Source organism: Rattus norvegicus, chromosome 6, assembly GCF_021556685.1.
Source record: "Rattus norvegicus strain SHRSP/BbbUtx chromosome 6, alternate assembly SHRSP_T2T, whole genome shotgun sequence".
Lineage (NCBI taxonomy): Eukaryota > Metazoa > Chordata > Mammalia > Rodentia > Muridae > Rattus > Rattus norvegicus.
The window spans coordinates 62,547,618-62,574,282 of NC_141539.1; positions in this window are offsets into that span (position 1 = coordinate 62,547,618).

Below are 26,665 nucleotides of genomic sequence, written 5' to 3' on the forward strand. Positions count from 1 at the left end.
TAAGTCCATAGCCTTAAGTGCCTATGTTTTAAAAAAAATCAAGAGATCTCATCATAACAATATGACAGGACACTTGAAAGTTCTAAAACAAAAATAATAAAATACACTCAAGAGGAGTAAACAGAAAGAAATAATCAAAATGAGGGCTGAAATCAATAAAATAGAAAAAGAAGGAACAATTTCATAAATAAAACAGAGTTGATTCTTTGAGAAAACCAACAAGATAGACAAACCGTTATCCAAATTAACTTCAAGACACAGACAACCTATCCAAGTTAATAAGTTCAGAAACGAAAAGGGGGACAATAACAGACACTAAGGAAATTCCCAGAACTATTAGGTGGTACATTAAAAGCTTGCACTCCAGCTTCATGTTTGATAAGTGGGTAGTGGTTTATGCAGAGACTAATAACTGTGCAAAGTACCTAGTACAAATAACTTTGAGAACTCAATTGTGGATATGTCATCTATTTACCAATTTCAATGCTCAGTAAACTTTGTGGAAGAGGTGTAGAAAGAATGTAAAAGATGGAAGGAAACAGACCAGATAAACAGTTCTCTGCACCCAAATCCCGTGGGAGGGAGAGCTAAAACTTCAGAGAAGCAGACATGCCTGGGAAACCAGAAGAGACTGCACTCTGCACACACATCTCGGACCCAGAGGAAAACCCCAAACGCCATCTGGAACCCTGGTGCACTGAAGCTCCCGGAAACGGCTGCACAGATCTTCCTGGTTGCTGCCGCCACAGAGAGCTCGTGGGCAGCACCGCGCGAGCGAACTTGAGTCTCCGGACAACAGGTAAGACCAACTTTTCTGCTGCAAGTGACCTGCCTGGTGAACTCAAGACACAGGCCCACAGGAACAGATGAAGACCTGTAGAGAGGAAAAACTACACGCCCGAAAGCAGAACACTTTGTCCCCATAACTGGCTGAAAGAAAACAGGAAAACAGGTCTACAGCACTCGTGAAACACAGGCTTATAGGGCAGTCTAGCCACTGTCAGAAATAGCAGAACAAAGTAACACTAGAGATAATCTGATGGTGAGAGGCAAGTACAGGAACCCAAGCAACAGAAACCAAGACTACATGGCACCATCAGAGCCCAATTCTCCCATCAAAACAAACATGGAATATCCAAACACACCAGAAAAGCAAGATCTAGTTTCAAAATCATATTTGATCATGATGCTGGAGGACTTCAAGAAAGACGTGAAGAACTCCCTTAGAGAACAAGTAGAAGCCTACAGAGAGGAATCGCAAAAATGCCTGAAAGAATTCCAGGAAAACATAAATAAACAAGTAGAAGCCCATAGAGAGGAGACACAAAAATCCCTGAAAGAATTCTAGGAAAACACAATCAAGCAGTTGCAGGAATTAAAAATGGAAATAGAAGCAATCAAGAAAGAACACATGGAAACAACCCTGGATATAGAAAACCAAAGGAAGAGACAAGGAGCTGTAGATACAAGCTTCACCAACAGAATACAAGAGATGGAAGAGAGAATCTCAGGAGCAGAAGATTCCATAGAAATCATTGACTCAACTGTCAAAGATAATGTAAAGCGGAAAAAGCTACTAGTCCAAAACATACAGGAAATCCAGGACTCAATGAGAAGATCAAACCTAAGGATAATAGGTATAGAAGAGAGTGAAGATTCCCAGCTCAAAGGACCAGTAAATATCTTCAACAAAATCATAGAAGAAAACTTCCCTAACCTAAAAAAAGAGATACCCATAGGCATACAAGAAGCCTACAGAACTCCAAATAGATTGGACCAGAAAAGAAACACCTCCCGTCACATAATAGTCAAAACACCAAACGCACAAAATAAAGAAAGAATATTAAAAGCAGTAAGGGAAAAAGGTCAGGTAACATATAAAGGAAGACCTATCAGAATCACACCAGACTTTTTGCCAGAAACTATGAAAGCCAGAAGTTCTTGGGCAGATGTCATACAGACCCTAAGAGAACACAAATGCCAGCCCAGGTTACAGTATCCTGCAAAACTCTCAATTAACATAGATGGAGAAACCAAGATATTCCATGACAAAACCAAATTTACACAATATCGTTCTACAAATCCAGCACTACAAAGGATAATAAATGGTAAAGTCCAACATAAGGAGGCAAGCTATACCCTAGAAGAAGCAAGAAACTAATCGTCTTGGCAACAAAACAAAGAGAAGAAAAGCACACAAACATAACCTCACATCCAAATATGAATATAACAGGAAGCAATAATCACTATTCCTTAATATCTCTCAACATCAATGGCCTCAACTATCCAATAAAAAGACATAGATTAACAAACTGGATACGCAACGAGGACCCTGCATTCTGCTGCCTACAGGAAACACACCTAGTAGGACAGACACTACCTTAGAGTGAAAGGCTGGAAAACAACTTTCAAAGCAAATGGTCAGAAGAAGCAAGCTGGAGTAGCCATTCTAATATCAAATAAAATCAATTTTCAACTAAAAGTCATCAAAAACGATAAAGAAGGACACTTCATATTCATCAAAGGAAAAATCCACCAAGATGAACTCTCAATCCTACATATCTATGCCCCAAATACAAGGGCACCTACATACGTAGAAGAAACCTTACTAAAGCTCAAAACACACATTGCACCTCACACAATAAAGTAGGAGATTTCAACAGCCCACTCTCATCAATGGACAGATCATGGAAACAGAAATTAAACAGAGACATAGACAGACTAAGAGAAGTCATGAGCCAAATGGACTTAACGGATATTTATAGAACATTCTATCCTAAAGCAAAAGGATATACCTTCTTCTCAGCTCCTCATGGTACTTTCTCCAAAATTGACCATATAATTGGTCAAAAAACGGGCCTCAACAAGTACAGAAAGATAGAAATAATCCCATGCGTGCTATCGGACCACCACGGCCTAAAACTGGTCTTCAATAACAATAAGGGAAGAATGCCCACATATACGTGGAAATTGAACAATGCTCTACTCAATGATAACCTGGTCAAGGAAGAAATAAAGAAAGAAATTAAAGACTTTTTAGAATTTGATGAAAATGAAGGTACAACATACCCAAACTTATGGGACACAATGAAAGCTGTGCTAAGAGGAAAACTCATAGCGCTGAGTGCCTGCAGAAAGAAACAGGAAAGAGCATATGTCAGCAGCTTGACAGCACACCTAAAAGCTCTAGAACAAAAAGAAGCAAATACACCCAGGAGGAGTAGAAGGCAGGAAATAATCAAACTCAGAGCTGAAATCAACCAAGTAGAAACAAAAAGGACCATAGAAAGAATCAACAGGACCAAAAGTTGATTCTTTGAGAAAATCAACAAGATAGATAAACCCTTAGCCAGACTAACGAGAGGACCCAGAGAGTGTGTCCAAATTAACAAAATCAGAAAGGAAAAGGGAGACATAACTACAGATTCAGAGGAAATTCAAAAAATCATCAGATCTTACTATAAAAACCTATATTCAACAAAACTTGAAAATCTGCATTAAATGGACAATTTCCTAGACAGATACCAGGTACCGAAGTTAAATCAGGAATAGAAACAAAGTAGAAGCAGTCATTAAAGGTCTCCCAACCAGAAAGAGCCCAGGTCCAGACGGGTTTAGTGCAGAATTCTATCAGATCTTCATAGAAGACCTCATACCAATATTATCTAAACTATTCCACAAAATTGAAACAGATGGAACACTACCGAATACCTTCTATGAATCCACAATTAATCTTATACCTAAACCACACAAAGACACAACAAAGAAAGAGAACTTCAGACCAATTTCCCTTATGAATATCGACGCAAAAATACTCAATAAAATTCTGGCAAACCGAATCCAAGAGCACATCAAAACAATCATCCACCATGATCAAGTAGGCTTCATCCCAGGCATGCAGGGATGGTTTAATATACAGAAAACCATCAACGTGATCCATTATATAAACAAACTGAAAGAACAAAACCACATGATCATTTCATTAGATGCTGAGAAAGCATTTGACAAAATTCAACACCCCTTCATGATAAAAGTATTGGAAAGAATAGGAATTCAAGGCCCATACCTAAACATAGGAAAAGCCATATACAGCAAACCAGTTGCTAACATTAAACTAAATGGAGAGAAACTTGGAACAATTCCATTAAAATCAGGGACTAGACTAGGCTGCCCACTCTCTCCCTACTTATTCAATATAGTTCTTGAAGTTCTAGCCAGAGCAATCAGACAACAAAAGGAGGTCAAGGGGATAAGGATCAGGAAAAGAAGAATTCAAAATATCACTATTTGCAGATGATAGGATAGTATATTTAAGTGATCCCAAAAGTTCCACCAGAGAACTACTAAAGCTGATAAACAACTTCAGCAAAGTGCCTGGGTATAAAATTAACTCAAATAAATCAGTAGCCTTCCTCTACACAAAAGAGAAACAAGCCGAGAAAGAAATTAGGGAAACGACACCCTTCATAATAGACCCAAATAATATAAAGTACCTCGGTGTGACTTTAACCAAGCAAGTAAACGATCTGTACAATAAGAACTTCAAGACACTGAAGAAGGAAATTGAAGAAGACCTCAGAAGATGGAAAGATCTCCCATGCTCATGGATTGGCAGGATCAATATAGTAAAAATGGCCATTTTAACAAAAGCGATCTACAGATTCAATGCAATCCCCATCAAAATACCAATCCAATTCTTCAAAGAGTTAGACAGAACAATTTACAAATTCATCTGGAATAACAAAAAAACCCAGGATAGCTAAAACTATCCTCAACAATAAAAAGACTTCAGGGGGAATCACTATCCCTGAACTCAAGCAGTATTACAGAGCAATTGTGATAAAAACTACATGGTATTGGTACAGAGACAGACAAATAGACCAATGGAATAGAATTGAAGACCCAGAAATGAACCCACACACCTATGGTCACTTGATTTTTGACAAAGGGGCCAAAACCTTCCAATGGCAAAAAGATAGCATTTTCAGCAAATAGTGCTGGTTCAACTGGAGGTCAACATGTAGAAGAATGCAGATCGATCCATGCTTATCACCCTGTACAAAGCTTAAGTCCAAGTGAATCAAGGACCTCCACATCAAACCAGACACACTCAAACTAATAGAAGAAAAACTAGGGAAGCATCTGGAACACATGGGCACTGGAAAAAATTTCCTGAACAAATCACCAATGGCTTATGCTCTAAGATCAAGAATCGACAAATGGGATCTCATAAAACTGCAAAGCGTCTGTAAGGCAAAGGACACTGTGGTTAGGACAAAATGGCAACCAACATATTGGGATAAGATCTTTACCAATCCTACAACAGATAGAGGCCTTATATCCAAAATATACAAAGAACTCAAGAAGTTAGACCGCAGGGAGACAAATAACCCTATTAAAAAATGGGGTTCAGAGCTAAACAAAGAATTCACATCTGAGGAATGCCGAATGGCTGAGAAACACCTAAAGAAATGTTCAACATCTTTAGTCATAAGGGAAATGCAAATCAAAACAACCCTGAGATTTCACCTCACACCGGTGAGAAAGGCTAAGATCAAAAACTCAGGTGACAGCATATGCTGGCGAGGATGCGGAGAAAGAGGAACACTCCTCCATTGTTGGTGGGATTGCAGACTGGTACAACCATTCTGGAAATCAGTCTGGAGGTTCCTCAGAAAATTGGACATTGAACTGCCTGAGGATCCAGCTATACCTCTCTTGGGCATATACCCAAAAGATGCCTCAACATATAAAAGAGACACGTGCTCCACTATGTTCATCGCAGCCTTATTTATAATAGCCAGAAGTTGGAAAGAACCCAGATGCCCTTCAACAGAGGAATGGATACAGAAAATGTGGTACATCTACACAATGGAATATTACTCAGCTATCAAAAACAATGACTTTATGAAATTCGTAGGCAAATGGTTGGAACTGGAAAATATCATCCTGACTGAGCTAACACAATCACAGAAAGACATACATGGTATGCACTCATTGATAAGTGGCTATTAGCCCAAATGCTTGAATTATGCTAGATGCCTAGAACAAATGAAACTCAAGACATATGATCAAAATGTGAATGCTTCACTCCTTTTTTAAAAGGGGAACAAGAATACCCTTGTCAGGGGAGAGAGAGGCAAAGATTAAAACAGAGACTGAAGTAACACCCATTCAGAGCCTGCCCCACATGTGGCCCATACATATACACCCATCCAATTAGACAAGATGGATGAAGCAAAGAAGTGCAGGCTGACAGGAGCCAGATGTAGATCTCTCCTGAGAGACACAGCCAGAATACAGCAAATACAGAGGCGAATGCCAGCAGCAAACCACTGAACTGAGAATAGGACCCCCGTTGAAGGAATCAAAGAAAGAACTGGAAGAGCTTGAAGGGGCTCGAGACCCCATATGTACAACAATGCCAAGCAACCAGAGCTTCCAGGGACTAAGCCACTACCTAAATACTATACATGGACTGACCCTGGACTTTGACCCCATAGGTAGCAATGAATATCCTAGTAAGAGCACCAGTGGAAGGGGAAGCGCTGGGTCCTGCTAAGACTGAACCCCCAGTGAACTAGACTGTTGGGGGGAGGGTGGCAATGGGGGGAGGGTTGGGAGGGGAACACCCATAAGGAAGAGGAGGGGGGAGGGGGATGTTTGCCCGGAAACCGGGAAAGGGAATAACACTCGAAATGTATATAAGAAATACTCAAGTTAATAAAAAAAAAGAAAGAATGTAAAAGATGACTAATAGAGAGAAAGGCAATTAAATACTATATTTTGGGTATGTTATAGATTTCACATGCATCAACTCATAGCATCTGTATTTTCCAGCACAATGCCTGAAGAGGATCAAGCCAATCAAAGTTCTAGTCTAGATAAGGTCTCTATGCATCTTATCTCATATTAGATGAGCTATACACAACGGATGTTTATGAGGAAGGGAACATCACTCTCCTTTTCTAATATCACTGTTTTTAGTCTCCCATGCCCTAATGAATGGCCACACACCTATGTGCCTATTGAAAATACAAATAAGACTCGGGGGGTGATATTAATACAAAAAAAAGTAAAAATGAAAAGAGGACAGGAAGCTGGAAAGGAGATGGGGTGGTTGACACAAAAGGGAGTGAACTACAATTAATACGCACTCCATAGGTGTGTGGATAAAAATCTTAAACTCGCCATCATTTTAAATTGTTGTGAACAGATTTTAGTACACAGTACTCTGCAATCATCCCCAATATCAACACTTGAAAATGTTGATTCTACTATACAAATCCAGTCATGTTAGTAATTAATTCCTCCTCTCTTCATGTTTGAAAATGAGTAATCTGTTTCTGTACCTATAGATTTTTCTACTGTGAACATTTTATGAGTTATTCATGCTGTAGATAATGGTCTGTGCCTGGGTAAGTTACTATATATTCTAGGCAATCTGGTATTTGCAGATGTGTCAGTGCTTTTACATCTTGTATACAGATTTCATGTACATATATAATATCAATGGTGTTGAATGAGTGATATAATAAAACATATGCTGCATTTTTAACAAAAACACAGTGACAGATATCCAGATATCAAGACTTTTAATAATTATTATAGCAGGATACAAGATTAGGAACAAAAAGCCATGAGAATTAACGGGGTAAGATATTGAAATCTGAAAGCAGATCCCAGCTACATAACCTTTACTTCTGGCCCAGGTTATAGAGGAAGATGATATTTTCTGTACATGTTCCTGAGGGTCTTAAATATTTAAACAGACAAAAAATACACTTTCATCTAAATCTCACAAAAATGTAATTATAGTAACATTGTTGACTATGTTAAAGAAAGCACAGTAAAACTTCTGAAAATGTGGCAAAATTCTTTACAAACTTAAGAAGAGAAAGGATCTTAAAATATAAACCACATTGTTCTAATCAAGGGGAGACACTGATGAATTATGTTTTGCCAACTCAAACATAATTGTGTTTTAGTAATTCAACTGTAATCCCCATAGACAACACTAAAATAATAAAAATGCAAATACCTGATAAAGTGAGTGTATACACATTTTCTCAAGGATTCTTGTTGACAACAGGTAAAAAAACTTTTTTACAAGGATTCATCTTTCTAACATGTCCATTTATTTAACATTTATTCGTATGGGTATAAACATGCACATGTGTTGAAATACAATTGCTAAAGTGCATGTGTAAAACTCAAGAAAAACTTTCAAAGTTTCTCTTTGATCAAATTCAGGTTCACCTCTTAGAGACAAATGCCTTCACTTGCTGAGCCTTCCTGTCAGTCAACACAAAGCTTGATAAGAAAATGACATAGAACTTGATTGGACAACTCAAGGAAAAGGACATCAATAAAAGCAATAAATATGTGGAAAGCTCCTCAACAATATTTATTAGGATAACAATAGAAGGCTCCAGTTACATAATTCAACAGGGATATCAGATTGGCTAAATTAATACACAAGCAAAATAAAGTATCATCATATATTTAATACAAAAATACATCTTGAATGTAACCTAGAGGAATACACATTGGCACAATTCCTGCCAAACTATTTTTTTCATGGGAGGTAATTTTTATTTGCATGTTAAAAAGGATATGCCTCTGAAGGAACTGACAATGTTCCACAAGTTTAAAGAGATGTAATAGTGTAAAAGAAGCACTGCTTTGAATTATGGGTGATAAATGAATCCCACAGAACCATATATGTCAATGTCTGTTATCTAATTTGTGTTTGTAAAGCATTCCTTTACTTACAAATATACAGAAACAATGGTCAAACAAGCATATTACTGTTTGAATCATAGCCCAGTAGAGCCAGGGTATAGAAATGCAAGTCTTTTTTTTTCCGTTTTTTCTTTATTAACTTGAGTATTTCTTATTTACATTTCGATTATTATTCCCTTTCCCGGTTTCCGGACCAACATCCCCCTTAACCCCTCCTCCTCACCTTCTCTATGGGTGTTCCCCTCCCCATTCTCCCCCCATTACCGCCCTCCCCGCAACAATCACGTTCACTGGGGGTTCAGTCTTGGCAGGACCAAGGGCTTCCCCTTCCACTGGTGCTCTTACTAGGCTATTCATTGCTACCTGTGAGTTTAGAGTCCAGGGTCAGTCCATGTATAGTCTTTGGGTAGTTTGCCAAACTACTTTAACCTTACATTAATGTGTGTGTGTTCCATATAACAACCAAATTGACTTAGATAAACAGTGGAACTTTTAACATATCGTTATTTTGGTACTAAATAATGAAATCCGTTTCAAGCTCATCCATAAAGAATTTTTGGTATAGTATGCTTACTGAAGAAATGCAGAAGAAGAATTTTACTCTGGTTATAACTACATTAAATAGCATAACTACAAAAATTAAGTAAAAATAATGACATAAAAAGTGGTACATATTGATAGAAACCATGAATGTACAATGTAGAACTATAATAAACTACAACATAGTGCTTGGGCATGTGTATTTAGTAACAAAACTGGGACCTACAGAAAGGTAAAAAACTGTATTATTTCTTGATCTTGATAGTGATTGAAATGTGTTTGTTCTCTTCATGAAAATTTATTGGGCCTTGTATTAAGTTTTGTGTTCCTGCATTTATGAATGAGGTATATCATAATAAAAATGTCTTATGAAAGAAAAGTTATGGAGATGACCCTATAATACTAAAATTCTGATACTAATAAGAAAATAATAAAGGTTAAAATATTTTGAAAGTCAAGTGAAACAAAATTTGAGATAATAGATAATGGTCTGCAATATTGATTAAATCGATTTTCCCCACAATATCTTTTTGTTTTATTGGAAGGCAGAGATCAAAACATCATGGTGAGGCATGAAAGAATAGCTCCATGTTGGAAGAAGGAAAGCAGCTCTTGTAAAAAGTCACATGACTGTTTCTGCTAATGTTAATGTAAATGCTACGCAATGCTAATTTAAACAGGTATTTAGAAGCTTAATAAAAAGTCATTTTATAAGTTGGGGGGAAATGTTATCATGCCAGACAACATGAGTATATTTAACATTATAGAAATTTATATAAATTTTGCCTCCATGACCTATTATATTCTTTCTACAATATATCATCTTAAATAATGATCTTTCATAAAGAGAATAATACTGTATTAGTCATTCTTTTTTTTTTTGTTTTGTTTTGTTTTGTTTTGTTTTTTTTAATTTTTCTTTTTTTTTTTATTAACTTGAGTATTTCTTATATACATTTCAAGTGTTATTCCCTTTCCCGGTTTCCGGACAAACATCACCCTCCCCCCTCCCCTTCCTTATGGGTGTTCCCCTCCCAAACCTCCCCCCATTGCCACCCTCCCCGCATAGTCTAGTTCACTGGGGATTCAGTCTTAGCAGGACCCAGGGCTTCCCCTTCCACTGGTGCTCTTACTAGGATATTCATTGCTACCTATGGGGTCAGAGTACAGGGTCAGTCCATGTATAGTCTTTAGGTAGTGGCTTAGTCCCTGGAAGCTCTGGTTGCTTGGCATTGTTGTACTTTTGGGGTCTCGAGCCCCTTCAAGCTCTTCCAGTTCTTTCTCTGATTCCTTCAATAGGGGACCTATTCTCAGTTCAGTGGTTTGCTGCTGGCATTCGCCTCTATATTTGCTGTATTCTGGCTGTGTCTCTCAGGAGAGATCTACATCCGGCTCCTGTCGGTCTGCACTTCTTTGCTTCATCCATCTTGTCTAATTGGGTGGCTGTGTATGTATGGGCCACATGTGGGGCAGGCTCTGAATGGGTGTTCCTTCAGTCTCTGTTTTAATCTTTGCCTCTCCCTTCCCTGCCAAGGGTATTCTTGTTCCCCTTTTAAAGAAGGAGTGAAGCATTCACATTTTGATCATCCGTCTTGAGTTTCTTTTGTTCTAGGCATCTAGGGTAATTCAAGCATTTGGGCTAATAGCCACTTATCAATGAGTGCATACCATGTATGTCTTTCTGTGATTGGGTTAGCTCACTCAGGATGATATTTTCCAGTTCCAGCCATTTGCCTACGAATTTCATAAAGTCATTGTTTTTGATAGCTGAGTAATATTCCATTGTGTAGATGTACCACATTTTCTGTATCCATTCCTCTGTTGAAGGGCATCTGGGTTCTTTCCATTTTCTGGCTATTATAAATAAGGCTGCGATGAACATAGTGGAGCACGTGTCTCTTTTATATGTTGAGGCATCTTTTGGGTATATGCCCAAGAGAGGTATAGCTGGATCCTCAGGCAGTTCAATGTCCAATTTTCTGAGGAACCTCCAGACTGATTTCCAGAATGGTTTTACCAGTCTGCAATCCCACCAACAATGGAGGAGTGTTCCTCTTTCTCCACATCCTCGCCAGCATCTGCTGTCACCTGAGTTTTTGATCTTAGCCAATCGCACTCGTGTGAGGTGAAATCTCAGGGTTGTTTTGATTTGCATTTCCCTTATGACTAAAGATGTTGAACATTTCTTTAGGTGTTTCTCAGCCATTCGGCATTCCTCAGCTGTGAATTCTTTGTTTAGCTCTGAACCCCATTTTTTAATAGGGTTATTTGTTTCCCTGCGGTCTAACTTCTTGAGTTCTTTGTATATTTTGGATATAAGGCCTCTATCTGTTGTAGGATTGGTAAAGATCTTTTCCCAATATGTTGGTTGCCGTTTTGTCCTAACCACAGTGTCCTTTGCCTTACAGAAGCTTTGCAGTTTTATGAGATCCCATTTGTCGATTCTTGATCTTAGAGCATGAGCCATTGGTGTTTTGTTCAGGAAATTTTTTCCAGTGCCCATGTGTTCCAGATGCTTCCCTAGTTTTTCTTCTATTAGTTTGAGTGTGTCTGGTTTGATGTGGAGGTCCTTGATCCACTTGGACTTAAGCTTTGTACAGGGTGATAAGCATGGATCGATCTGCATTCTTCTACATGTTGACCTCCAGTTGAACCAGCACCATTTGCTGAAAATGCTATCTTTTTTCCATTGGATGGTTTTGGCTCCTTTGTCAAAAATCAAGTGACCATAGGTGTGTGGGTTCATTTCTGGGTCTTCAATTCTATTCCATTGGTCTATCTGTCTGTCTCTGTACCAATACCATGCAGTTTTTATCACTATTGCTCTGTAATACTGCTTGAGTTCAGGGATAGTGATTCCCCCTGAAGTCCTTTTATTGTTGAGGATAGCTTTAGCTATCCTGGGTTTTTTGTTATTCCAGATGAATTTGCAAATTGTTCTGTCTAACTCTTTGAAGAATTGGATTGGTATTTTGATGGGGATTGCATTGAATCTGTAGATTGCTTTTGGTAAAATGGCCATTTTTACTATATTAATCCTGCCAATCCATGAGCATGGGAGATCTTTCCATCTTCTGAGGTCTTCTTCAATTTCTTTCCTCAGTGTCTTGAAGTTCTTATTGTACAGATCTTTTACTTGCTTGGTTAAAGTCACACCGAGGTACTTTATATTATTTGGGTCTATTATGAAGGGTGTCGTTTCCCTAATTTCTTTCTCGGCTTCTTTCTCTCTTGTATAGAGGAAGGCAACTGATTTATTTGAGTTAATTTTATACCCAGCCACTTTGCTGAAGTTGTTTATCAGCTTTAGTAGTTCTCTGGTGGAACTTTTGGGATCACTTAAATATACTATCATGTCATCTGCAAATAGTGATATTTTGACCTCTTCTTTTCCGATCTGTATCCCTTTGATCTCCTTTTGTTGTCTGATTGCTCTGGCTAGAACTTCAAGAACTATATTGAATAAGTAGGGAGAGAGTGGGCAGCCTTGTCTAGTCCCTGATTTTAGTGGGATTGCTTCAAGTTTCTCTCCATTTAGTTTAATGTTAGCAACTGGTTTGCTGTATATGGCTTTTAATATGTTTAGGAATGGGCATTGAATTCCTATTCTTTCCAGGACTTTTATCATGAAGGGGTGTTGAATTTTGTCAAATGCTTTCTCATCATCTAATGAAATGATCATGTGGTTCTGTTCTTTCAGTTTGTTTATATAATGGATCACATTGATGGTTTTCTGTATATTAAACCATCCCTGCATGCCTGGGATGAAGCCTACTTGATCATGGTGGATGATTGTTTTGATGTGCTCTTGAATTCGGTTTGCCAGAATTTTATTGAGTATTTTTGCGTCGACATTCATAAGGGAAATTGGTCTGAAGTTCTCTTTCTTTGTTGTGTCTTTGTGTGGTTTAGGTATAAGAGTAATTGTGGCTTCGTAGAAGGAATTCGGTAGGGCTCCATCTGTTTCAATTTTGTGGAATAGTTTGGATAATATTGGTATGAGGTCTTCTATGAAGGTTTGATAGAATTCTGCACTAAACCCGTCTGGACCTGGGCTCTTTTTGGTTGGGAGACCTTTAATGACTGCTTCTATTTCCTTAGGAGTTATGGGGTTGTTTAACTGGTTTATCTGTTCCCGATTTAACTTCGATACCTGGTATCTGTCTAGGAAATTGTCCATTTCCTGAAGATTTTCAAATTTTGTTGAATATAGGTTTTTATAGTAAGATCTGATGATTTTTTGAATTTCCTCCGAATCTGTAGTTATGTCTCCCTTTTCATTTCTGATTTTGTTAATTTGGACACACTCTCTGTGTCCTCTCGTTAGTCTGGCTAAGGGTTTATCTATCTTGTTGATTTTCTCAAAGAACCAACTTTTGGTTCTGTTGATTCTTTCTATGGTCCTTTTTGTTTCTACTTGGTTGATTTCAGCTCTGAGTTTGATTATTTCCTGCCTTCTACTCCTCCTGGGTGTATTTGCTTCTTTTTGTTCTAGAGCTTTTAGGTGTGCTGTCAAGCTGCTGACATATGCTCTTTCCTGTTTCTTTCTGCAGGCACTCAGCGCTATGAGTTTTCCTCTTAGCACAGCTTTCATTGTGTCCCATAAGTTTGAGTATGTTGTACCTTCATTTTCATTAAACTCTAAAAAGTTTTTAATTTCTTTCTTTATTTCTTCCTTGACCAGGTTATCATTGAGTAGAGCATTGTTCAATTTCCACGTATATGTGGGCATTCTTCCCTTATTGTTATTGAAGACCAGTTTTAGGCCGTCGTGGTCCAATAGCACGCATGGGATTATTTCTATCTTTCTGTACCTGTTGAGGCCCATTTTTTGACCAATTATATGGTCAATTTTGGAGAAAGTACCATGAGGAGCTGAGAAGAAGGTATATCCTTTTGCTTTAGGATAGAATGTTCTATAAATATCTGTGAAGTCCATTTGGCTCATGACTTCTCTTAGTCTGTCTACATCACTGTTTAATTTCTGTTTCCATGATCTGTCCATTGATGAGAGTGGGGTGTTGAAATCTCCCACTATTATTGTGTGAGGTGCAATGTGTGTTTTGAGCTTTAGTAAGGTTTCTTTTACGTATGTAGTTTCCCTTGTATTTGGGGCATAGATATTTAGGATTGAGGGTTCATCTTGGTTGATTTTTCCTTTGATGAATATGAAGTGTCCTTCCTTATCTTTTTTGATGACTTTTAGTTGGAAATTGATTTTATTTGATATTAGAATGGCTACTTCAGCTTGCTTCTTCTGACCATTTGCTTGGAAAGTTGTTTTCCAGCCTTTCACTCTGAGGTAGTGTCTGTCTTTGTCTCTGAGGTGTGTTTCCTGTAGGCAGCAGAATGCAGGGTCCTCGTTGCGTATCCAGTTTGTTAATCTATGTCTTTTTATTGGGGAGTTGAGGCCATTGATATTGAGAGATATTAAGGAATAGTGATTATTGCTTCCCGTTATATTCATATTTGAATGTGAGGTTATGTTTGTGTGCTTTCATTCTCTTTGTTTTGTTGCCAAGACGATTAGTTTCTTGCTTCTTCTAGGGTATAGCTTGCCTCCTTATGTTGGGCTTTACCATTTATTATCCTTTGTAGTGCTGGATTTGTAGAAAGATATTGTGTAAATTTGGTTTTGTCATGGAATATCTTGGTTTCTCCATCAATGTTAATTGAGACTTTTGCTGGATACAGTAACCTGGGCTGGCATTTGTGTTCTCTTAGGGTCTGTATGACATCAGTCCAGGATCTTCTGGCCTTCATAGTTTCTGGCGAGAAGTCTGGTGTGATTCTGATAGGTCTCCCTTTATATGTTACTTGACCTTTTTCCCTTACTGCTTTTAATATTCTTTCTTTATTTTGTGTGTTTGGTGTTTTGACAATTATGTGACGGGAGGTGTTTCTTTTCTGGTCCAATCTGTTTGGAGTTCTGTAGGCTTCTTGTATGTCTATGGGTATCTCTTTTTTTAGGTTAGGGAAGTTTTTTTCTATGATTTTGTTGAAGATATTTACTGGTCCTTTGACCTGGTAGTCTTCACTCTCTTCTATACCTATTATCCTTAGGTTTGATCTTCTCATTGAGTCCTGGATTTCCTGTATGTTTTGGACCACTAGCTTTTTCCGCTTTACATTATCTTTGACAGTTGAGTCAATGATTTCTATGGAATCTTCTGCTCCTGAGATTCTCTCTTCCATCTCTTGTATTCTGTTGGTGAAGCTTGTATCTACAGCTCCTTGTCTCTTCTTTTGGTTTTCTATATCCAGGGTTGTTTCCATGTGTTCTTTCTTGATTGCTTCTATTTCCATTTTTAATTCCTTCAACTGTTTGATTGTGTTTTCCTGGAATTCTTTCAGGGATTTTTGCGATTCCTCTCTGTAGGCTTTTACTTGTTTATTAATGTTTTCCTGTGCTTCCCTAAGTGTGTTCATGTCTTTCTTGAAGTCCTCCAGCATCATGATCAAATATGATTTTGAAACTAGATCTTGCTTTTCTGGTGTGTTTGGATATTCCATGTTTGTTTTGGTGGGAGAATTGGGCTCCGATGATGGCATGTAGTCTTGGTTTCTGTTGCTTGGGTTCCTGCGCTTGCCTCTCGCCATCAGATTATCTCTAGTGTTACTTTGTTCTGCTATTTCTGACAGTGGCTAGACTGTCCTATAAGCCTGTGTGTCAGGAGTGCTGTAGACCTGTTTTCCTCTCTTTCAGTCAGTTATGGGGACAGAGTGTTCTGCTTTCGGGCGTGTAGTTTTTCCTCTCTACAGGTCTTCAGCTGTTCCTGTGGGCCTGTGTCTTGAGTTCACCAGGCAGCTTTCTTGCAGCAGAAAATTTGGTCTTACCTGTGGTCCCGAGGCTCAGGTTCGCTCGTGGGGTGCTGCCCAGGGGCTCTCTGCAGCGGCAGCAACCAGGAAGACCTGTGCCGCCCCTTCCGGGAGCTTCAGTGCACCAGGGTTCCAGATGGTCTTTGGCTTTTTCCTCTGGCGTCCGAGATGTGTGTGCAGGGAGCAGTCTCTTCTGGTTTCCCAGGCTTGTCTGCCTCTCTGAAGGTTTAGCTCTCCCTCCCACGGGATTTGGGTGCAGAGAACTGTTTATCCGGTCTGTTTCCTTCAGGGTCCGGCGGTGTCTCTGGCATGTGTCCTGCTGCTCCTGGGCCCTCCCCCACGGGAGCCCAGAGGCCTTATACAGTTTCCTCTTGGGCCAGGGATGTGGGCAGGGGTGAGCAGTGTTGGTGGTCTCTTCCGCTCTGCAGCCTCAGGTGTGCCCACCTGACCAGGCGGTTGGGTCTCTCTCTCACCGGGTCTGGGAGCAGAGAGCTGCTGCGGGCCAAAAAGTCAGGGTTTTTAACTGGAAATTTATCCCTTTTTTAAATGTACATATTTGTCATTTAATTTGCCTCATCGGATTTCTTTGTACCGTAAACTATAGCTTTTGATATGTGTTGGTTTTTTGGGGTTTTTTGTTTTGTTTTGTTTTGTTTGTTCTATCAAGATGTCTCGGGAGGTAAATACATTTGCTACCAAGCCATTTGCTCCCATCAACTGCTAGAGGAAGACTCTTTAATTGAAATTGGTCTATGTACCATTCTATGAGTATAGGAGAATATCATTAGGAATCATTCCATTGACTTTTTTTTGTAGGAGAGTGGGTGATCAGTAATGTTTGGTTTTATCCCAGGTCTCTGAACTATCTAGCTTCCAACTCCTGGCCATGTAAAAATGTCTACCTATTGTGACTTGAGCCTCAAGTTAGAATGGTTATTAGTTGGCCACAGCCACAAACTTTGAGTCACTTTGACCCAGCCTTTTGTGCAAGCAGGGCAGGCAATAGGATGAAAGTTTTGTGGCTAGGTTGGTGGCTAGGTCCAGCTATTGGGAGTCTTGCCTGGTATAAAAGATGTCTTGTTCAGACTCTGTATCCTCCATTACTAGGACTCCTCACTAGGTTGATCCTTTTAGAATCCTGGGAGTATATACTGTACTAGGTTTCTACATTGCCCTCTCCTTGAACACCAGTCAACTCTCTCCATACTCTACCTTTATCACTCTCCTGCCCCAATTATATTAATTCTGTTCCAATTACCACATGAACACAGTTCATCTAGGAAATTTATTCTATTTCCCCTTTTCAAGGACCTATATACCCTCCTTAGAGCCCTCCTTGTGACTTAGCCTCTCTACATCCATGAGTTGTAGCATAATTATCCTTTACTCAATATGTAATGTACACTTATAAGTGAGTACACACCATGTTTCTCATGGGTCTGGGTTACCTCAGGTAGGATGATCTTTCCTAGTTCCATCCATTTGTGTGCAAGTTTTATGATGTATTTTTTTAACAGGTAACTAATGTGCCATTAAATAAATGTACCACAATTTCATTATCCATTCTCTCTTGAGAGACATCAAGGCTATCTACAGTTTCTGGATATTATGAGTAAAGCTGCAGTAAACATGGTGAGCAAGTATCCTTTAGTAGGATGGACCATCCTGAAGTAGAAATTTCTGGTTTCTTTGTACACTCAGTTGTGTCAAATGTTTTTTTCTGTAAACTGTTTTATGAGAGGATGTTTTGCTGAAGAAGACATGTGAGAGGATGTTGTGCTAAAGCAGACCAGTGACTGTTGCTTCCTGTTATTTTTGCTGTTAGAGGAGGAATTATATTTGTGTGACTATCTTCTTTTGGGTTTATTGAAAGAAGATACATTTCTTGCTTTTTCTTTGGTGTAGTTTCCCTCCTTGTGTTGGAGTTTTCTATCTATTATTCTTTGTAGGGATGGATGTATGTAAAACTTTAAATTTGGATTTGTCATGGAATATCTTGGTTTCTCCATCTAATCTAATTGATAGTTTTGCTAGGTATAGTAGCCTCAGCTGGTATTTGTTTTCTCTTAGGATCTATGTGATATCTGCACAGGATCTTCTGGCTTCTAGAGTCTCTGTTGAGAAGTCTGGTATAATTCTGATAGGTCTGCCTTTATATGTTACTTGACCTTTTTACCTTACTGCTTTTAATATTGTTTCTTTGTTTTTGCCTTTGGTTTTTATTATGGGATGAGAGGAATTTCTTTTCTGCTCCAATCTATTTGTTGTTCTGTAAGTTTCTTGTATGTTTGTGGGCATCTCTTGCTTTAGGTTGGGGAAATTTTCTTTTACAATTTTGTTGAAGATATTTACTGGCCCTTGGAGTTGGGAATCTTTGCTTTCTTCTTCTATGACTATTATTCTTAGTTTTGGTCTACACATTGTGTCCTGGATTTCCTGGATGTTTTGGGTTAGGAGCTTTTTGTATTTTGCATTTTTTGCCTGTTGTGTCAAAATGTTCTATATCTTCTACACCTGAGATTCTCTTTTCTATCTCTTGTATTTTGTTGGTGATGCTTGCATCTATGACTCCTGATCTCTTTCTTAGGTTTTCTATCTCCAGGTTTGTCTCCCTTTGTAATTTCTTTATTGTTTCTATTTTCATTTTTAGATCTTGGGTGGTTTTGGTCAATTCCTTCACCTGTTTGGTTGCTTTCCTGTATTTCTCTAAGGGATAATTGTGTTTCCTCTTTAAGGGTTTCTATCTGTTTACCTGTGCTCTCCTGTATTTCTTTAAGGGAGTTATTTATGTCCTTCCTAAATATTTATGTCCTCTATCATCATCATGAGATGTTTATGTCCTTCCTAAAATTCTCTATCATCATCATGATATGCGATTTTAAATCTGAATCTTACTTTTTCTGGTGTGTTGCGGTATCCAGGGTATCCTGTAGTAGGAGAACTGGATTCTGATGATGCCAAGTAGCCTTGGTTTCTGTTGCTTATGTTCTTGAGCTTGCCTCTTGTCATCTGGTTATCTCTGGTGTTAGCTTGTCTTGTAGTCTCTGAATGTAGTCTGTCCCTCCTATGAACCTGTTAGCCTGTTATCTTACATATGTTAGCACTCCTGGGAGACCAACTCTCTGTGGACAGGATTGGGTTGTGGATAATTTGGCACATGATTAGCTCCAGGGTGCAGTTGGAAACTGGAAGGATTGTGTCCCGGCTGCTTCGTGTTTCCTGTGTCCTGTGGGCTCTGGGCAGGTCCTGCTTGGGCCAGGTATTGGAGCAATAGTGGTGCTCTCACCTATGATTTAGGTGTTTCGCACTCCTGGGAAACGAGCTCTCTCTGGGTGGGTTTGTTTTGTGGAGAGCTGTGGCACAGTGTTAGCTCTGGAAACTGGAAGCTCTGTATCCAAATTTTTAATTAGTTATTTGGTGTTTTGATATCTAATTCCTAGAGTTTTTTAAAAATATATTTCAGATATTAGTTATCTATCAGATGTGGAGTTGATAAAAATCTTTTCCCAAAATGTAGGCTACTTCTTTGTCCTATTGATGGAATTCTCTGCCTAACTGAACCTTTTCAGTTTCATGATATCTCATTTATTAACTGTTGATCTTAGGTGCTTGCACTTTAAATATTCTGTAAAAATTCCTCTCTTGTGCCACTGTTTTCAAGGCTACTCTCTACTTTCTTTTCTATCAGGCTCAATGTATCTGGTTTTATGTTGAGGTCTTTGGACTTGAACTATGTGCAGAGTGTTCTATTTGCATTTCTACATGTACATATCCAGATTTACCAACGCCATTTGTTGAAGATGCTGTCTTTTTTCCCAAAGTGTATTTATCGCATTTTAAAAGTCATAAATCAAGTGTTCATGTGTTTGGATTTATGTCTAGGTCTTAAAATCAATTCCATTGATCAAGTATAAGTGCTAGTGCTTACTTACTGGGCAAGGTTACCTGATGTGGCCAGAAGGAATGAAACTAGGCCATTGGAGGGTCCACAGAAAATTTTGAGCTGCGGTAATTTTATTGAGAGCAATCATACTTTTTATATCGTTATCAGGAACAGAATATAATGGTAATTGCCAGGATCAATACAGTTGTAGTTGCCAGGATAAAACACTGTGCAAAGCTTTAGATGGTATACAAGATTAATGTCCAAGACCAATTGCCTTGTCAAACTTTCATGCTTCCTTGACGAACTAGTAAGGAAACAAACAGAAACACAAAGCAGGCTGAATGTTCTACTGTCCTAGGGAATGCATTAGTTTTCCAGGAACTGGAAGGCATATTATGCCACAGAAGCCTTGGACTCTAAACTGAAAAGCCTATGTGTTGGTGTCATTTTTTTCAAACCCTACTTTTAATAACAGTTCTTAAATGCTTGAACCTCCCTTGTAGCTCACCACCCACCATAGGTAGTGGAAAAGAAAGGTTATTAGGATATGGGGGAAATGGACCTGTTTAGAAAATTGTCTTTGGAGCAAGTCTTATCTGTGTTGTCAGGAAATCACCAGTGCAGTTCACAGGATTCAGCAGCAGCAGCACCTCAATCTTCTTGTAAACACTTCATGAATATGCCTGCAGTCCAGTACAGTAATGTTGTGATAGAAAACACGAATCAACAGCAATGACATGATCCAGCAGACACACCCAGGTCTCAGCTGAATAGGAACAAATCAAAAGAGCAGTTAGGACCAAAAGAGATGCCTGGAAAAGTTCTCCGCCATGCCTCACTCAAGAAAGTGAAGACTAGCAAACACATGAGACCAATGATACATTGCAAAGCAAGCTATGCAAGCAAGCTCCTCTCACAATTTGTTGAGTCCTATTTATCCTGCTTCCAAACATCACATGTCCTTCACAGGTCTGGCCTTATCTCATGTCTTGCCTTGGCAAGATTGACTTAGCAAAACTCTATGTGAGTTTGTATCAGCTGACATCACTGTGCCAATGGGCCTACATCTGCAGAAGTGGCAAGAAGTCATTAGAACACCACCAAAAGATTTTGGTGCATTTCTCTCTATGAAGTCATGACAAATGGAGTTCATCTGCACAATGTAAGAAGAACCGATACATTTATGTCGTTAGTAAAGAATCCATCATCATCATTTCACCTGTGTCTGCTTAAGCAAAATATTCCTTCATGTGTCTATTTTAGCAAAACATTCTTTCACTTGTGTCCACTTCAGGAAAATATTCCTTCACGTTTGTCCCAGCAAAACACCACCCAACACAACTGACTTTCCAAGGAAACCAGAAGTTTCCACTTCATATCCCCTTCTCTGTTTAAAATTTTTCATTTTCTCTAACATTAACAATCTATACATAATATAAATAATTACAAGAACTGTCACATTTTAAATAATTGGCTTATGTACAATATAGCTAAAAAACAATCTAACAGAACAACCTTAAACTTCTATCAATATACAGTAATTAAGTAAAGCCTTAAATTTCTGTCAACATGCAAAATTTATGCAAAAATATTAAATTTCTATTAAAATTTCTTTTAATATACAATAGTTTGAACAAAACAATTTTAAATTTCTATCAGTATACAATAATTAAACAAACCTTAAACTTCTATTAATTCAAACTGTAAATTTCCAACTGTAAATAATTCAACTGTAAATTTTTATCAAAACACAATAATTAAGCAAAACATTCATATATATATGCCTCTCGTTGAATTGGGGCAAAGAATTCCTGTTTGAGTCCCAGAAAAATGGTTTTTCTGAAATAAAGCTAGCTGTACCCTTTATTATCCAGTCTGTGTGTTTATCCATCTCTCCATTGTCTGTTTAGTCTATGTATTGTCCCATCTCTGTGTTTTGCCAGTCTCTGTGTGATCAGTCATTGGGGTTGCCCTCTTGAAATTGATTTGCATGCATATTTTGGAGTAATCAGTAACCAAGACAGTTTGGGAATTACCTGGGCTATTTGCTTTGTGAAGACATCCATGTCTCAGGTGATGAGAGCTTTTCCCTGGCCAAATCTAATATTTATGTTTTGTTGGCAGCCATATTTTTTATTCCCTGGTGATGCATAGGTATAATCATGTTCCCATCTTAAAACTATTACAGCTTTCATTCTAAGGTCAACACATCCTTATAGTATATGGGTTGGCCTAGTTCCTCAGTTTTTTAGATAACCCAGTGTCTCTCAGCTGTTATTGTTCCCTTTCGCCTACATTAAGAAAATAGAGAGTTAACAAAGCATTATTTAGTTTTTCTTTGGGGTTTTTAACTCTCCTATTTTGCTTTATAAGCCATCTATTTTAAGATAAGATTGGATCTTTCTATAACAGCTTGTCTTGTGGGATTATGTGTATATATGTATATTATGTATATATATACATATATATACATGTGTGTGTGTATGTATATATATGTCTGTGTGTGTGTGTGTGTGTACCAATACCATGGTTCATATAATCATATACAAAGAATTGCCTCATTTTATTGAATACATATGGGGAGCATTGTCAGTTTCAATTTGCAATTATTTCTAATAAGTGTGTAGTTACATAATCACCCATTACAGAACTCAAAGCAGTTGCCCATTGAAACCATCAGTATGTGTCAATGATATGGCATATGTATTTTGTTTTCTAAATTCTGCAAAATGAAAACACCCATCTGACAAATGTCCTTTCTTTGATACCCATAGGGTTAGTACCAGCAGGTAACAGAGTTTGGTTGCATAGAAAACACATAGGACACCTTTTTTAAATTATTTATTTGGCTTGATGCCAAGTGATGGAATTTTTTTTCTCTTTAAATTTGTCTCATTAGCATGATGTTTCTCATGAAATTTTAAGTCTTTTAACACATTGTCTATTAATAATCAGTCAATTTCATCATTTCCTTGAGCTAATTAATGGACCTAGCAAACCTCTATGAGAGAGAATAAGAGTAATATATATAATGGATAATTTCTATTTCTGATGGCCTGTTGGACTTACATAAATAACAAAATTAATTCTGAGTTATCAGGTACAAATTCAGCAGTATTTATATGAAAACCTACTCTTTCTGCCTATAAAGAATCAGTGATTGTTTTAAGAGATTCAGGATAATCTAATAACACCATAGGGATTGCATACAATTGTGACTTTTGAACGAATATATATGGATATTTTATCACCTTGCTTATTTTATCTGGCTAATAACCTGTCACCCCCATTTTGTTTGCATCAGTATAAAATGCTGGTGCCTCTGGAATTGGTGTTTTCTTTACTATATATGAAAGAATCCAGTTAGTTCTTTTTATAAACTGTATACATTTCCTTTTTGGATATTTATTATTAATTTTGCCCAAGAAATTACTGCAAGTATTTGCTAATCCTCAATCACCCATAATGATATAATCAAATAATTTTTAAAAGGGACTACAATTCCAGCTGGATCTTTTCCTTACTATTAACATAGTTTTATTCTACCCTTTACTCAGCAGTTCTGTAGTGTAACTAGAAATCAGGAATGGTGGTAAGTCTGACAGTTCTGTTACTGCTCAGGATTGTCTTACTTATCCTGGGTTTCTTATTTCTCCATATGAAGGTGAGTATTATCCTTTAAACATCTGTGGAGAATTATATTGGTATTTTTATTTCGATTGTATTGAATATGTAGATTTTTTTGTAGTATGGTCACTATTACTATGTCAATCCTATGAATTCGTGAGCATGAGAGATTTTTCCTTCTATATCCTCTTCAATTTCTTTTTCAAGAATTTAAAGTTTTTATCATATACATCTTTCAGCTGCTTGGTTAGAGTTACCCCAGGATATTTTATATTTTTTGAGGGTATTGTGAAAGATGTTTTTTCATTGATTTATTTCTAAATTGGTTTGTCATTTGTTCTACTTAATCTTGTATCCTGCCCCTTTCATGAAAGAGTCTATCAGTTTTATAGTAGTTTCCTGGAAAACTACTATTTTGAGGGGTTAATAATGTATACTACCACATCATCTGCAAATAAATATACTTTGACTTCTTCATTTCCAATTTGTATTTCCTAAATCTTGAGTTGTCTTATTGATCTAGGTAAAAATTCAAGTCCTGTCTTGACTAGAGATGTAGGGAGTAGACAACTTTGATAGATTATATTGACTTATTTTTATATACTGAACCATCCCAAAAACACTGGGATGAAGACTACTCATTCATGGTGAATGATTTTTTAATGTGTTCTTCAATTATGGTTGCACGTATCATGTTAAGAATTTTCACATCTATGATCATAAGGAAATTGGTATGTAATTCTCTTTTGTTTTTGAGTCTTTATGTATTTGGGTACCTGAGTAACTGTAGCCTCATAAAATGAAATGAATTTGACAATAACTTATGGTTTCTATATTGTGGAATAATTTGAGGAATATTGGTGTTACTACTTCTTTGAAAATCTGGCAGAACTCTGTGGTAAAACCATCTGCTCTGGGGTTCTTTTGTTTTTGTTTTTGTTTTGTTTTTTTGTTGTTTGTTTGTTTTATTTAGTTTTGTTTAGATTTTCAAATTTTGTGGAGTATAAGTTTTAAAGTACATTGTTATAATTCTCTGTATTCCTCTGTGACTGTTGTTATGTCCATGTTTTAGTTTCTTCTTTAGTTAACTTGGATATTTGCTCTCAGTCTTTTAGTTAGTTTGGCCAAGAGTTTATCTATCTTGTTGATTTTCACAAACAACCAACTTTTTTGTTTCATTGATCCTTTGTATTATTCTCTTTGTTTCTATTTTCTTGATTTCAGTACTAATTTCCTGGCAGGTACTCCTTTTTTGTGGGAATATTTCTTTACATTCTAGAACTATTAGCTTTGCTGTTAAGTTGCTGGTGTGACATCCATTTTTTTAAATTAGGTATTTAATTCCACTTATTATTGATTTCATTCTATACTATAAGTTTGGGAATGGTGTGTTTTTATTTTCATTAAATTCTAAATTGTCTTGAATTCTTGTCATTATTTCTGTCTTGGCCTATTTTTTCATTCAATAGAAAATTGTTCAAATTCCATGAGTTTATTAACTTTCTGTTGTTTCTTTTGTTTAAATACAACTTTAATTTGTGGTGGTCTGATAGGATGCTGAAACCTATCTCAATTTCCTTGTTATATTTGTTTTGCTTCTGAGTATGTGATTACTTTTGGAAAAAGTACCATAAGGTTCTGCAAAAGAATATTCCTTTGTGTTTGGGTGAAATGGTCTATAAATATCTGTTAGGTCCTTTTGGTTTATGACTGTAGTTAGAGTCATTTCTCTGTTAAGTTTCTGTTGTTCTAGATGACCTGTTCTGGTGAGAGTGGCAAACTGAAGTCTTCCAATATATTTTTCTTAGATTTACCAGTGTTTTTTTAGTTTTTGGTTTTGTTGTTTTTGTTGTTGTTGTTGTTGCTGCTGTGGTTGTTTGATTGATGTATTTATTTCTTCCATTATATCTTCAATGACTGATTTTCTCTCTTCCATCTCTTATATTCTATTGGTGAATCTTGCCTCTCTAGTTTTTATTCAAATTCCTAATGTTTTGTTTCCAGAATTCCCTTGGGATTGGTTGTTGTTGTTTTTGTTTGTTTGATTGATGGCTTCTATTTCCATTTTATGTCCTCAAGGTTTCTAGTGGAGGACTGGATTGCATTCATTTGAGTTGTTGGCCAAGGAAGTCCCAGGGAAGTTCCAAACAACTCAGTCTGGCATTAAGATAAATTGACAGCAGAACCCCATTGTCAAGGACAACATTCAAACAAACTACTGAACATGAAGAAGTCTTGCTGGTGCCTACATGGAGACTTCACATCTATGTTGCAGTCTCTTTGGTGAGGGATTATAGACTACCAAAAGAGAAATGTAAACAAGGACCTAGACACAAAACCTTTGACCTACAAAATATTGTAGGGGAGTAGTAGCACAGAACTTGTGGGATAGTCTAGCAATGTCTGATTTGACTTAAGTCCAACTGTAATAACACTGCTAGAATCATTACTCTTGTGATTCATACAATTGTTAACAAGGATTATTTGAATACAAGCACTGTGAAATTATGGCAGTTAATTGGGAAGGGATTACTTTTAAATTACTAAAATGTGGGTACTATAAAGATTTTAGATACATTAAAAATGGAATGATTCTTGTTTCATGAGAAAAAAATAGAACCAAATATCACTTAATGTAAAATCTTTACATTTGCTTTTACTGTGAAGTTTTATGTAGACTAAAGTTGACTACAGGTAGCAAACCTGGTAAGTAAAAGTAGATAAGAAGCAAACAACTTCAGTTGATTTAGTTTTAGGTTACATAGAATAGAAATCTTTGCACTTTAACAATTCAACTGTTAGTAGCCAAGGAAATAAGCAACTTTGTAAGAACATTATTAAAGAGAATTATTAAAGAATATTATCTTTAATTATTAATAGAAATTTTATCTCCAATAATTCAGTAAGGTGCCAGTCTTTGCAAATTGATATTCAGTGAGTAGTCAGAGTGTTATAGATTTGATATGGAGGTGTGGAGGAGGTTGAAGGACCTGAAGCAACATAGAAAATGGCCATCTGTACTTACATGACTTGTGCTCAATTAAATTT